The sequence below is a fragment of the Sarcophilus harrisii genome, chromosome 6 (assembly GCF_902635505.1).
Source record: "Sarcophilus harrisii chromosome 6, mSarHar1.11, whole genome shotgun sequence".
NCBI classification, from domain to species: Eukaryota; Metazoa; Chordata; class Mammalia; order Dasyuromorphia; family Dasyuridae; genus Sarcophilus; species Sarcophilus harrisii.
Window position 1 is genome coordinate 208640868 of NC_045431.1, and position 13992 is coordinate 208654859.

A 13992-nucleotide genomic window follows, 5' to 3' on the forward strand; every position below is an offset into this window, starting at 1 on the left:
CATGGCCTATGTTGAAGAATAATATTTGTATGGTCATCCTTTTTTGCAGGACTTTGTGGTGGTTTCTAACAGAAGGGATTATCCATTATGTGGCAATCCATCAACCTGCTTAATATAGCCCCTTTTTCCTCATCCCCTTCTCTTTGTGGCTCAAGCTTATTTTGATGGGCCAAGGGGGCAACATGTAGCTGGTCACCTGGGTTTTTTATATGGCCAATAAAGCCTTATTCCTTGTCATTCAAAAAAGTAGAACCAACCTCATTTGTCTTTAAAATCAAGGAAATGACGCATTCTTTACGTCCTTGGAAAAGTACTACTAAAGATGGCAATTTTAGGAGTAAGTTCAACACACAGATAAGACATAGATTACATTTTCAGAGTATAACTATTTTTTTTCTCTTCTTTTATATGTTCCTTCAAATGCAGGGGTCCGTAACCTGGGTTTATAAACCTTTAATTTCCCCTTAATTCTGTTGATAGATTTTCAAAGGTCTCTGAATTTTGTAAAATTTTTCGTAACTGTATTTCAACATAATTTATTTCCTTTGTAATCCCATATATTTTATTTTGTGCATTTACAAAACAACATTCTAAGAAGTGGTCCACAGTCTTCACTAGACTGACAGAAGATTCCATAACCCAAACATGGTAAAGAACTCCTGGTGACCTCAAAACTATGAGGCCCAAACAGGATGCTGGAATAAATCCAAGTCTTATTACTATTCTCCCCAAAATATTGACCAACATAAAGTTTATCTTGGAATCCATCCATTCGTATCCAAAGACACATAACAGTGGATACCCACTAAAGAATCCTCTCTTCCTAGCATTCAACAAACCTATTTTCACCTTGGGGAAAAATGATGTTCAGAAGAGATTAAAGTTGAGGTTTTTGACAAATTTTATAGTTCTGATAGTCAGTTGAAGATTAAAGTATATTGGATTTGAAATGAGAGGACCTACATTCAAATCTTTCTACTATTTTCTAGTACCTACTTGGGAAAGTCACTCTGGGCTTCAGTTTACTTTCTTTTGTTAAATTTGGGAGTTGGATTAGATATCTTCCAGAGCTTCTTCTATTTCTAAGTCTTGAAGTCTACAGTTCTAAAGATGAAGGGAAGCTATAATAGTGAAAGGAGAGCCTATATGTCAGAAAAATAACTGAGATAAGAAATGAGAATGTTGTGTCATAGGTTCAAACAGCAACTATTTATCAAGGGTCTACTTTGTACCACCCATTGTCTTAAGCACTGTCACTATAAAAACAAAAACAAAAAATTGTTCCATGGATATAGAGCAGGAATCTAGAATGCAATAAGTTTCATAGGGAGTAAATAAGGAAAGCAAAATCCTGAGAGGAAGCCTAAGAATGGATAGGGAATTTAAAATGTGACAGCAAATAACAGCAGAGGTGGGCTTTTAAAGATATTATAGGGGAGCTCACAGAGGGCAGAATAGAATGGTATTGAGAAGAAATACTTGGAAAGTAAAATAAATCATTTGGAAATGTAGGAGAAAACATCCCTAAAATATAAATAGGTATGTTTTGTGAATGGGAAGAAAACATAAAATTCAGCCTGAACAGATTTGTGTACACTAATAGAGGACTTTTTTCTTTGCTGTGATGTAGAATGCCCAAAGAGACTCCCAGAGGGAAATTAAGAGATTGCAAGATACTAGTCTTTAGAATTTCCCTACCATAAGAGATTTTTGTCCGTTAAAGAAGTGCTCTACATTGTGAGCTGAATAAAACTCAGACTTTTTAATTTTGTCTCCATGATCTGGCCTCAGTCTATATTTATGGTCTTAAAAGTGTCATAGAATTTCATAGGCTATAAAGTCTTTCCAGCTTCAACTGATTTGAGTTGAATTGAATTTGTAGAATTGAATTAAGTAAGGACATTAAGAGCTTGAATTTCATTGTTATAGAGTTTGAGATCCCAGTTACTAACATGCCGTGATGAGGTAAATGATAACAATGATGATTATTGTCACTTGGCAAATATTTGTGGAAAGGATGAAGGGCTGGATGTTTCTGCTTCAGTGGATATAGTATATCTTATTCAAACAGAAGCATTTTTATAGTATTTACATCTGTAAGTACTATTAGCTCTTCCTTGTTCTGGAAGCACAATTTAACCATCTCCTTTGGATTCTGATTATTATGTCCTATGTATGGTTGAAAGGAATGAAGAAAAAGTCCTGCAAGTATTTAAGGGGTTTGTCTTAGACTGTCAAAGGTATGTAGCAGAAATAAGAACTCTTGCAGATTCTTGGAGACTCTGGGACAAAATTGGCAGAGGATGAAATTAATAATGCAAGTACTTATGGTCTGAGTCCAGTCAATGTAATGGTTTAACTAATGAGCAGTTGTGACATTGGAGATGGGACATATCCTCTGACAAGACAAATGTCACGCCTGAAATATTATTCTTTTGGAAACAACAATAAAAGGGACTTCTAGTTGTGGCAATCATTATATTCATTTTGTAATCTCTATGGATGTATTCTCTGCTGGCAGAGTCCTCAGACCTCTAGGACACTTGAATCCCCTTTTAGGTTTTGACAGATTGCCAACTAGATCCAGCTTTGGGATTCTCACCTGAAACATGTTATAGGTTAAAAGGTAGTGGGAAGGAATAGCAGGAAGTCTATACAAGATCAGCTATCATTGAGAATTAGAGAGGAACTTTAAGTCATGTAATCTACCTTTCTCTCCCATTTTATAATTGGGAAAACTGAGTCTGAGAGAAAGTGATTTGCCCAGAGTCATATAGGTAGTAAGGAGCAGAAGTAGGTCATAGGATCATATATCTAGTATTCAAAGAACTAGAGTTTAGTACATCTAGCGCAATGGCCTCCTATTAAAAATTTGGATACAGAAGCCTAGGAAGACCTCATGGTTATTAAATATCAGAAGAGAGATTTGAACATGTGTGTTCAGAACCAGTCCACTCTCTGCTATACCACATTAAGGTTCCTAATAAAATTGGGCTGTGACTTGACAGGCTAGTTTAGTTAAACAAGTTTGATTGATTTCCCTTCTCTTCCCCCTTCTGAATTGACTGCCTAAATTGTCAAGTGGTATGACTGAGCTGAACAACTGATTGAATGAATTGATTTGTATAGTCCCAGTGCATATAGAACACAGCATCAACTTGACTCCTCCAGTGATAAATTCAGCTTTAGTTCTCATCTTTAGGAGGAAAACAATAGCACAAATGTAGCAGGACCTGAATAAAAAGAGTTTGTTAGGTGAATTAGTGATTAAATGAAAATAAGGTCACTTTCTTGGCTTTCTATGAAATTAGAAATTGCCACATTATTAAATGACTAATTATGAATAGCATGACATGACATGTGCTTATTTGGTGGAGAGGTACTGGACACAGGTTTGGAGGGAAGAATACAGGTTAGGAGAGAGACAAAACATTGAATTTCTAGTATAGAAGAGTTTGGACAAATATTCCTTAATACATTCCCTATTTTAGTCTGATTTTTGAGAGAGAATCTTTTTAGGATTTGTTTCAGGAATAACAATAGCTAGTTTTCCCTTTGAAGGCCTTCCCTTGCTTTCCATCCCACTCCCTCAAATGAAAGTATTAAAGATAATTTAGTTCAAACACTCATTAATGCCATAGCAGCTATGGCACAATGGAATAAAGCTCCTACCTCAAAGTGAGGAAGACCAGAGTTCAAGTCTTGTGTCTGACACATGCTAAGTGCATGATTTTGGGACAAGCAGATTAATCTCTCAATGCCTCAGGCAAGAGTCTAAGTCTGTAAATGACCGTCCAGTGTAAATATTGATAGACCAAATTTCCATATTAGGAGTACTCTATACCAATAAAACACAATGCTGTTCCAGAAACTCAGAACCTACTTAAATAGTGCGAACTCCATGTGCAGACTGTATTATTAAATTAGCATTTACATTACAGTGTACACATGTGAAATGATAACTATAATTCTTGAGAACATTTTCTCAGCTTCATTCTATAATTCACAATGGTTTTTTAACTTCTCAGCTGAGCTTCCTAAAGTTCATTGACAGCTCTTTTGATCCTTGTCAAGAATAGTAATTACAAATTCTTTGACTTGTAAGAAGTTAGCTCGTTATCCAAAAATTTTAGTTACTCCCTTACACTATGTTATTGTCAGGGTGGTGTTCTTTAATCATTATATATGTCAGTTTTGTCTTCCCAATTATATTATAAATGATCTAAGGGCTGGACTGGGTTGGTTTTCTTTGTCTACTGATTTCCAGCTTATCATTAATTAACTAATTGATTAATTATTTTTCCAATACTTTCAATGAGGTTAGTATCTTCAGAACTTTCCAAATTTCTCTTGGCCAAAACTTTTAAAATCTTTATTTGCTTTTTATTTTTGTTTTTGTTTTCAATATCTATTTGTTTGTATTTGAGGTATTTGGGGTTAAATGACTTGGCCCGTTTACCACAGCTAATGTCTGAGGCTGAATTTGAACTTGGGTCTTCCAGACTCCAGGGCCAGCGCTCTACCCACTGTGCATCTAGCCGCCCCTTATTTTTTTATTTTGGTAGTAAAAAAATTCTCCACCTGCCTCTTGCTACTTTATCAAGTATACATGTGAATTCATCCAAAATGTATTTCCAGAATACATTCCAGAAATGTATAGCATTCCAGAAAAGGGAAAAAAAAATAAATGAGAAAACTATACTTCAATTTTTACTTAGAATTCATCAGCTCACTCTTTGGAAGTGAATATTATTTTTTATGTTAAATACGTGCACTTCTTCTATACATATTTCCATAATTATCATGCTGCCCCAAAAAATTAGACAAAAAAGGGGGAAAATGAGAAAGAAAGCGTGATACAAGCACACAACAACAAAAAAGTGAAAATACTCTTTTGTGATCCATACTCAGTGCCCACAGTTCTCTTTCTGGATGGAGATGGCTCTCTTCATCAGAAGACCATTGGAACTGGGCTGAATCGCCTTGCTATTGAAAAGAGCCATGTCTATTAGAATTGACTATCACATAATCTTGCTTCTACTCACTTTACTTATCAGTACATCTAAGTTTCTCCAAGTCTTTCTGATATCATCCTCCTGATCATTTCTTATAGAATAACAGTATTCCATACCATTCACATACCACAACTTATTCAGCCATTCTCTAACTTATGGGCAATGGATATCATTTTTTTGTCATGAGTGCTTTGGAATTTTCTTGTATCAACATTATATTTATCACTATAGCTAAGTATTTTAACTATTGCTCATCATTATAATATTGCTGTTACTGTATAGAATGATCTTTTGTTTCTGCTTACTTCATTTTACATCAGTTCATATAGGTCTTCCCATGCTTTTTCTGAAACCATTCCCCTGATCATTTCTAATAGCATAATAGTATTGTCACAATCATATTTCATAACTTGTTCAGCCATTGCTATTTGATCGATATCGTATCAATTTCTAATTATTTGGCAGAACACAAAATTTTTATGTATGTGTGTACACACACATATTCACACACACAAGAAGGAAAAGGACATGTTCACATATGAATTTGTGAGAATATGTCCTTTTCCTTTTGTCTTTTTGATGTATAGTCCTAGTGCTACAGACCTGGTTATACAAAGGATACCCAGTGTTTTATAGCCATTTAGGCATAGTTCTAAATTATTCTGTAGAATAGTTGTGTCAATCCACAACTCTACCAACACTTCATTAGTGTACCTATTTTCTCTAAGCTCTTCCCGCATTTATCTTTTCTGATACATGTGAAGCTGTACCTCAGAATTATTTTAAATGTATTTATCCAACAAATAATAATTTAGAGCATTTTGCACAAGATTAGAGATGGATTTGATGTTGTCTTCTAAAATCTGCCTGTTTATATTTCTTGGCAAATTTTTCAATTGAGAATTGGCTCTTATTTTGATAAATCTGACTCTGTTTTCTATATATTTGAGAAAAGAGGCCTTTATCAGAAAAGCTTGCTATAAATTTTAAATATTGCTTCATTGTCTAGAATCAGGAAGTACCTTTTAGCAAAATGTAGTTTTTCTGCTTATTTCTTTTCATTAGGTCTATTTTTTCCTTTTGCTTTGTCTAAGATTTTTAATTGAGCTAAAAGGACATTAGATCCTACTTTAGCACTTTATTTTAATTCTGTGTATGTCTTTCTGTTTTAAGTGTGTCTTTTATAAACAACATATTGTTGGATTCTAGTTTCCAATCCAGTTTCTGTTTTATGGATGAGCTCATCCCATTCACATTCATAGTTATGATTACTATTATTTCCTTCCCTCCTTTTTTTCTTCTGTTTATCCTTCTCTCCCTCTTATTTATTCTTCTCAAATTTATTCTGTTTTGCTTCTGGCCACTGCCTCCCTTAATCTGCTTTACCATTTTCACTCCTTTTCTTATTTCTTTCCCCTTGATTAATCTGTTGGGTAAGATAGATTTCTATATGTGTGTGTGTGTGTCCTTCCCTTTTTGATCCACTTCTGACAAGACTGAGTTTCAACAATTATCTGCCATTGCCTATTTTCCCTTCTATTGTAACAGCTCTTCCTTGTACATTTCTTTTATGATCATTTCTCCCATTCTTCCTCTTCCTTCCCCCTTTTCCCAGTGAATCCCTAATTCTTACCTTTTCATTTTTTGAGATTATCCCAACATAATCAAATCATACCATACTTCTGTCTCTGTAGACTGTTTCCAACTGCTTTAATAATGACCAATTTCTTAGAAATGTTATGTATTATCTTCATATAGGAATGAAAAGATGCCAAATTTCATCTTTTGCTAGTTCTTCCTCTTCTCGCAACCTTTCCTGGATTCCTTTAAGTCCCAATTAAAATCTCATCTTCAACAAAAAGTCTTTCTCAAATCCCCTTAGTTCTGCTGCCTTCTTTCTATTGATTATCTCCAACCTTTGTCATATATATAGCATGTTTGTATATAGTTATTGGTCCCTTTGAGAGCAAGAACTAATTTTTTTCCTTTTTAAAAAATTCCCAGTATTTAGCACACTACCTGGCCCATAATAGGGGCTTAATAAATAAATGTTTGCTGACTGATGGACTTAATTAGAAGGTCTCTCAAGGCCTGTTTTTGGCTCTTCATTTCAAGAACAATTCAATTCAGCAATAATGTCTTAAACCCCTGTTATTCACTAAATATTCAAAGACAAAAATGACTATTTTTCATGAAGGCACTTAAATCATTTTTGCTCTGTAAGCTCTTCATTGGCAACCCAGTTTATTTCTGTGGCTTTAACTATATTTAGTCTATATTCTATATATAAAATTTTCATTCTATATATAGAATATAACTATATTCTAACTATGTTCAGTCGTGCTCTCTAATCCAGACTCAGGACCTTTATCCCTAACTCTCGATAGTCCATTTCTAACTGGGTGTCCCTACAATGTATTTTAAGCAATACATTATTTACCACTCAAAACTGTTTCCTTCTTCATTGTTTCTGCCAGTAGCAACACCATTCACTCAGGTTTATAAACATGGGATAATTTTTGATCTTCCCTTTCCTTCACCTCTCAAAACAGACTACTTTTCCAGGTCCCCTTGACTCTGTCTATGCAATTCCTTCTATCTATATCCTACTCTCTGTTCCCACTGCTACCAGCTTAGTGTCTCATTGCCATCCATTTTGTTTGTTGCAATGATCTTTTAGATTCTCCTGCAATCTAACCCTTGTGAGAATGTCACTTTTCTTTTAAAAAAACTTCAGTGATTTCTTCTTGCCTACTGAATAGAAGCATTTTCATATAGTAGAAAGGCTTCTGGGTCTATTTAGGAAGACTTTGGTTTAGAATCTTCGCCTCAGTGTTTAGCACCTATATGAGTGTGTAAAAGTTATTCTGACTTGTTATGTGTGATTTTACATCTCTGAAACCAGTGAGCTGGACCTAATGATCTCACAGTTACCTTTAATTTCCAAATCCCATGAATTCATTAACTTCAAATTCTGTCTGGCATTCAAGACTCTTCTCAAACTGAAAACACCCAACTTTTCCAGCTCTTTTTCACATTATTCCCTTCCATGCATTTTATGTATATGGAGGTAGCTATGGGATATAGTGGTTAGATTTAGGAATTTGGAATTCCTGAGGTCTAATTTTGACTCAGATTTTTTTTAAGCCTTGCCAAATGGTTTACTCTGTTAGAGTAATAATAGGACTTTCCTTACAGGGTTGCAGTGGATTTACAAATGTACTAGCATACGTAAAGTGCTTTGCAAGCTCTAAAGTACTATATGACTGCTATTATTATTATTGAGTTGTTATTGTTTCTATGCTCCAACTAAACTGAACAATTCTTCTGTATTTGTCCACAAAATACAAATTATGCTCTTATGTCTCTATATCCTATTTCCTGCTTTTCCTTGTGCAGGGAATATCCTCATTATTCATTGTTGCCTATTGGATTACTACCTCTACCTTAAATCCCAAATTAGCTTTTCTTACTTTTCTAACTGATAATGACCTTTCATATCATAATCACAAATTGTTGGCCATCTACTTCATCCTTTTATTTTAATGATAAGGATCTGGGGTTCAGAGTAGTTGAGACCTGCCTAAAATCACACAGATGGATTCAAATTCAAGTTTTCTATTTTCAGGTCTGCTGTTCTATTATTAGTATATTTACTGCTGAATGGCACGGTGAATAGAATCGGGAAGACCCAAGTTCCAATGTAGTCTAGATACCAGCTGTGTAACCATAAACAAGTCACTTGACCCCTGTTTGCCTCAATATCCACGTTTGTAAAATGTTGAAAATAATATCTATCTCGCATTCTTGTTATGAAGATCAAAGTGAAATATTTGTAAAGTGCTTAGCAGAGTCTGACAAGTGGGTGCTTAATAAATGTTTTAGCCTTCTCTTCTCTTCCTCCTTCTTGTTTCTTCAGAACTCTGGCCATTTAGAGAAAGTCAGACTTAGAAAGTATGTCACCCAGGGACAAGCCTTCCCTGCATTTGGTCTGTCCTGACCTACTTTTGTCCTGAGAACATCTCCCTTTGAATTTGGTGGGTACAACATGAACAGGGACAGCTGCTACTTTGCCCAGCTCCCAATACAGAGCTAGAGGGAAAACATTCCACTTATGCCTTTTCAAATGTGATTATTCTGTTGTGATTATTCTTCCTCAAATTATTTACTTCATTTTATTTTATATTCACTTCTCTATATACATGTTGTTTTGCTCCAGTAAATCATAAGCTTCTTGAGGGCAAGTATATTTTTGCTTTTGCCTTTGTTTCCCCAGAACCTTGCACAGTGCTTTACACAAAACTGAATTTTCATAAATATTTGGTAAATTAAATTTAATTTCTCTACTCAGTCCATTTGGTTGGATGGATAAGGGGACCAAGGAGAAATCTAAAATATAAAAAGTAACCTTTAGGGGACTTCTAGTTCCCAACTTCTAAAATAGGAGTCATGCTCTAGATAACACCTTCTCTTGGAATGAAAGTGAAGAGCTTTGAAAGTTAATTAAATATCCACATGGTGATTGTCCACAGGCATACTAAATCTAAGGGTGGTGGGGAAATGACATTATTTGGATGTGTGTGCTAGGAAGAGGTTCTCCCATTAGCTTTTGCTTTATGAGAATGAATGCTTTTCTTATCACATTTAATTGTCTTTTAATAGTTGGATTTGACCATCCTCTGCTGGAAGGAGTTATGGAAAATAGGTCAAGATGAAGAGAAGGCAGACCAATATCCCTTAATGAATTCAATCTTGATTCTATATAATTCGTGACGATAATAATTGAGAAGAAAAATTCTCAAGTATTTTAGAGACTAGAAAAATAATCATAACTTATGTTTATAGAGTACTTTAAATTTTGTGAAGCATTTTATATACATTCTCTCATTTGATCCTTATAGTGATCTTCTGAGATAAGCTCTGTTACTGCCCTTATTCTACAAATCAGTAAATGAGGATTAGAATGACTAAATGATTTCTATAGGGTCATACAGTAAATATCTAAAATAGGATTAGAAAGGGCAGCTGGGTGGTGTAGTAAATAAAGCACCAGCCCTGAAGTTAGGAAGACCTGAGTCTGATCTGGGACATTTAACACTTCCTAGTTGTGTGATCCTGGACAAGTCACTTAACCCCAAGTGCCTCAGCAAAAATAAATAAATAAATAAAATAGGATAAGAATCTTGAGTTTGGCGTCAGGGAGCCCTCCTTTAAATTCCCTCTCTCAAACAGTCTAGAATTGTGATTTAAGGCAAGCCCTGAGATTCTTTGAACCTCAGTTTTCTCATCTATTAACTGGTGGTAATAATCCACCACATACCTAAGTAGCTCAGAGGGTTATTGAGAGGCTTAAATGAAATAATCTCTATTTGATAGTTGGAAATCTTTAAATCATTATGTAAATGTCTGTTATTGTTATTGAGTGTGGAGCTTTGCACTGGAAGAGATATGCTGTTTAGATAAGAAATAGTCCCTGTTCCCATGAGGTTTACAGGTTAGTAGAGGGATGTAATACCTGTACAGATAATTATAATACTCTACACATGAGCACACAATATTATTTATCTACATATATATATGGATATATTTGTATGTGTGTGCATGAATTAACATTCTATATAGACTATTATATTACATATAGTACTATAGATACTATAGTATCTATACTATATTGCATAATATGTACTATATTACATAATATAGATACTATATTACATAATATATAATGTATATATTAAATATGTTATAATGTGTGCTGCATGAACCATATTATAACATGTAATATATATGCTACTTGTTTTTAGTATGTACACATACTCTATGATTTATTCAGCAGCTGTATACATATATGCTACTATATATATAGGTTATACTATAATATATATTATATACAATGTGTATATAGTATATATACTTTGTAGGGTTCATTCAGCACTTATATGAATTATATATAGTACATACATAAAATGTGTATATATATATATATATATGGGGTTGAACCTGTGATTTCATTGTGATAGGGAAATTTTGGTGGAGATTTTGGCCATTAAACCTGATTAGGAACTTAATCTGTATTTTATGTTACATTGAGAAGTACAAATTGGGAATTAGAGTTTTGTCATATTTAGAAGGCTCATTGTTGTGTGAAAACATCCTTAAAGTCCTCAAAACCTCACCAGCAGACTTTATGCTGTGACCAGGGTTATCAAGATGTAATGAGGGAAGACATTTTCAGGGCCAGGATGAGTCCAATTGATTAGAGAGCTTGTCCCTGAATGAGTAAGAGGGACCATTCTTCCCAGGCGTGGTTGTATGTGGCTGGAGGGTGTTCTCATGATCTGGGAAGAAATTATTTTGACAAATAGTGGAAACTGTAGTTTAATTCTTTAGTAATACCAATTGCTGTGTTGAGTATATGCATCCTTCTGTTTGCATGTATTTAGGTATTTATATATATGCATACTAATACATAAATATATAATATGTATGTATTTATGTGTGCATCTGTCCATTCATCTAAAATTCTATAATACTCAAAGAAGATCTAGTAGAAAAACCTTAAATTACAATAGAAATGTAAAGGTTTCAAGAATAGACTAGCCAAAAAAATTGTGTGGCTATATAATTCTTGTTAAGTGCTCTGGACTCATTACTAGATGATTGGCTTTCAGGTATAATTTTTTTTAATTAGTCGTGATGATTCATTGAACATGAAGATATTGTTTTCATCAGTGAAGGAGTAAGTGCTCACCCTGCTAAAATTGTGGAACTTCTTAGTCTCAAAAAAAAAAAAAAAAAAATTCAGTGTAGAGATGTGGGAAATCACTTGGGAGTCAATTTGAACAACCCCTATATTTAAGAATGCACTTTGTGTATCCACTTGAATTGACATGATGTTGTGTGATAAGGTGGAGAGAAAGTAAATTTTTTTTTTTTCTGACACCCACTAGCTGTGTGATCAATGAAAACTAATTTAACCACTCTGTGCCTCAGGCATAGACTTCTGGGCTAAGTCCTAGACTAATGAGCTAGAGGGAGTTTTTGCAATGGAAGTTCTTTAAGCTGAATAGAATCAGAGTTAGGCTCTTTCCATCTGCATCTCTCTATTTGGATAGTTGAGATTAGGTGGTTCCAGTTTGGTTTGGGGACATCTGAACTTTTAATTTTCATTTTAGGTTGTGAAAACTAGTGAGAACCCAGTTCCTTTAAACTGAAAAAAGAACGCTTAGAATGAGAATCCAACCCTGGTTTGGGTTTGAGTTTGAATTTGAGTTTGTGTTTGAGTTTGAGTGGCAGCAACACTACTTCTCAGTCCTATGACCTAGTCCTCTTCAAGCCTTATTGTTTCAAATGTGAGATAAGAAGATAGAATCAAAGTGCATGAAAAATTTCCAAATTATAAAGCTTTATGCAATTTGGAAGAATCCAATTATTTTTGAGCTATATTCAATTATCTCAAGAAATTTGAAATGTATCATAGCAAAATTAATTTTATTTAACTGTAATTTGGACAAAAAAATATGGACAATGCAATCTTTATTAGGTGGAGAGATGTTAGGAAATTAAACAAGAAATGCTTTTGTCCTGAACAATTGAGATGCTGGTCCCCAAGATGCAGCTTCCAAGCCCTATGACCTTCAGCAAATTACTTAATGTGTCAGGGTCTCAGTTGTTTCAAGTGTGAGATGAGTTATTCTGGTGCGAGCTCTCTAGTTAGATTTACACAGAGGAGGAAGGCGGAGGGGTAACTAGTATCTCACCATTCCCAATTAATATTATCTGAGGGAGGAAAGTAGAATGAAATAAAACAAAACAAAACAAACATTGGTGGCCCTTGCTCACCTTGATTGGGCTTCTAACTTAAGTAGACTCCAAGCTCTTCCTATCCCTCATGTCTTCCTCTCCTAAAACCTGACCCCAGCATCCACTATGAGTTCTATGCCTGCCTCTTGCCTCAGTTTCCAGTTTTGGTATTTTGATCAACTCTGACTTGACCCCACTCAATTCTTGGGTTGTTCCTATGATTTATGATTTTTCTACATTTCTCCAGAGAACTTTTCTCTTGTCCCTGACTCATTGCCTTGATTCATCAGTCCAGTCCATTTCACTCCCTTGGAAAGGAGGGACCATATTATCTTCTATTTTTTAGCAGAACCCTGGAAAGCACTGCAAAAAATCAGAGAATTAAGAAACCGTGCATAGTCGTAGTAAGGAAGCATTATAAAAACACATAATATAACCTGTTTCAACTTATTTCCTACCTCTTCTTAGAAGGGCTGAGCATCTGTTGACTTCTGTTGTATAACCCAGCTTCTATATAAGACTTGGGAAGAGTTATTCTGATCCCAGCATTTTGCTTAGGGTGGGTGTACATACCTGGCCATACACTTCTGCCAGACCTAGGCTTTCTCCAGTCACCAGGATTATTGGGGTGATCTTGTGGTGGAGGTAGAATAATTACCTCCAAATTGTACAGTTTACCAGTTCTCAGCTGTATTTATTCTGAACAGCCAGATATACTCACCAGACCAGTAATAGAGACTGTGTAAGAGATGTAAACCTACTCAGAAGATTTATTTGATTCTTTCCTTCCCCCATTAGAACTCTGATACTATTTATTAAGATGAATAGACAGTTATGACCCTTTTACCACCTGGGACCATCATCCACTCCCCTTGATGCTTGACCATCTGGCAGGGCTAATGCTGTTCACTGAATTGTACCTCAGGGGGTAATATAAACCGATCCAAATAGTGGGGGGTGAGGAATGGAAGATGGCCTTCTAGACTCAGTATAGCTGCAAGCATAGTGGGTTATTATGTCTTTCATTCTCTGCTACCCCCCATACTCTTTCAGAGGTTCATGAACTTTGTGGTGTGTCTATACTGGAGTGGTTTGGTGACCATATATCTCAATGACATCTTCTTTTTCTGCAAATCTGTCTTGCATTTGGAATTAGTCCAGGCCATTTCCTAGC

General features: G+C 35.0%; 1 protein-coding gene across 2 annotated transcripts in view; it reads left to right on the top strand.

The window, feature by feature from the left end:
- The window catches only part of NELL1 (neural EGFL like 1), an 842535-nt gene that overhangs the window by 198290 nt on the left and 630253 nt on the right, over positions 1-13992 (top strand). The gene's annotated exons all lie outside the window — the stretch shown is intronic.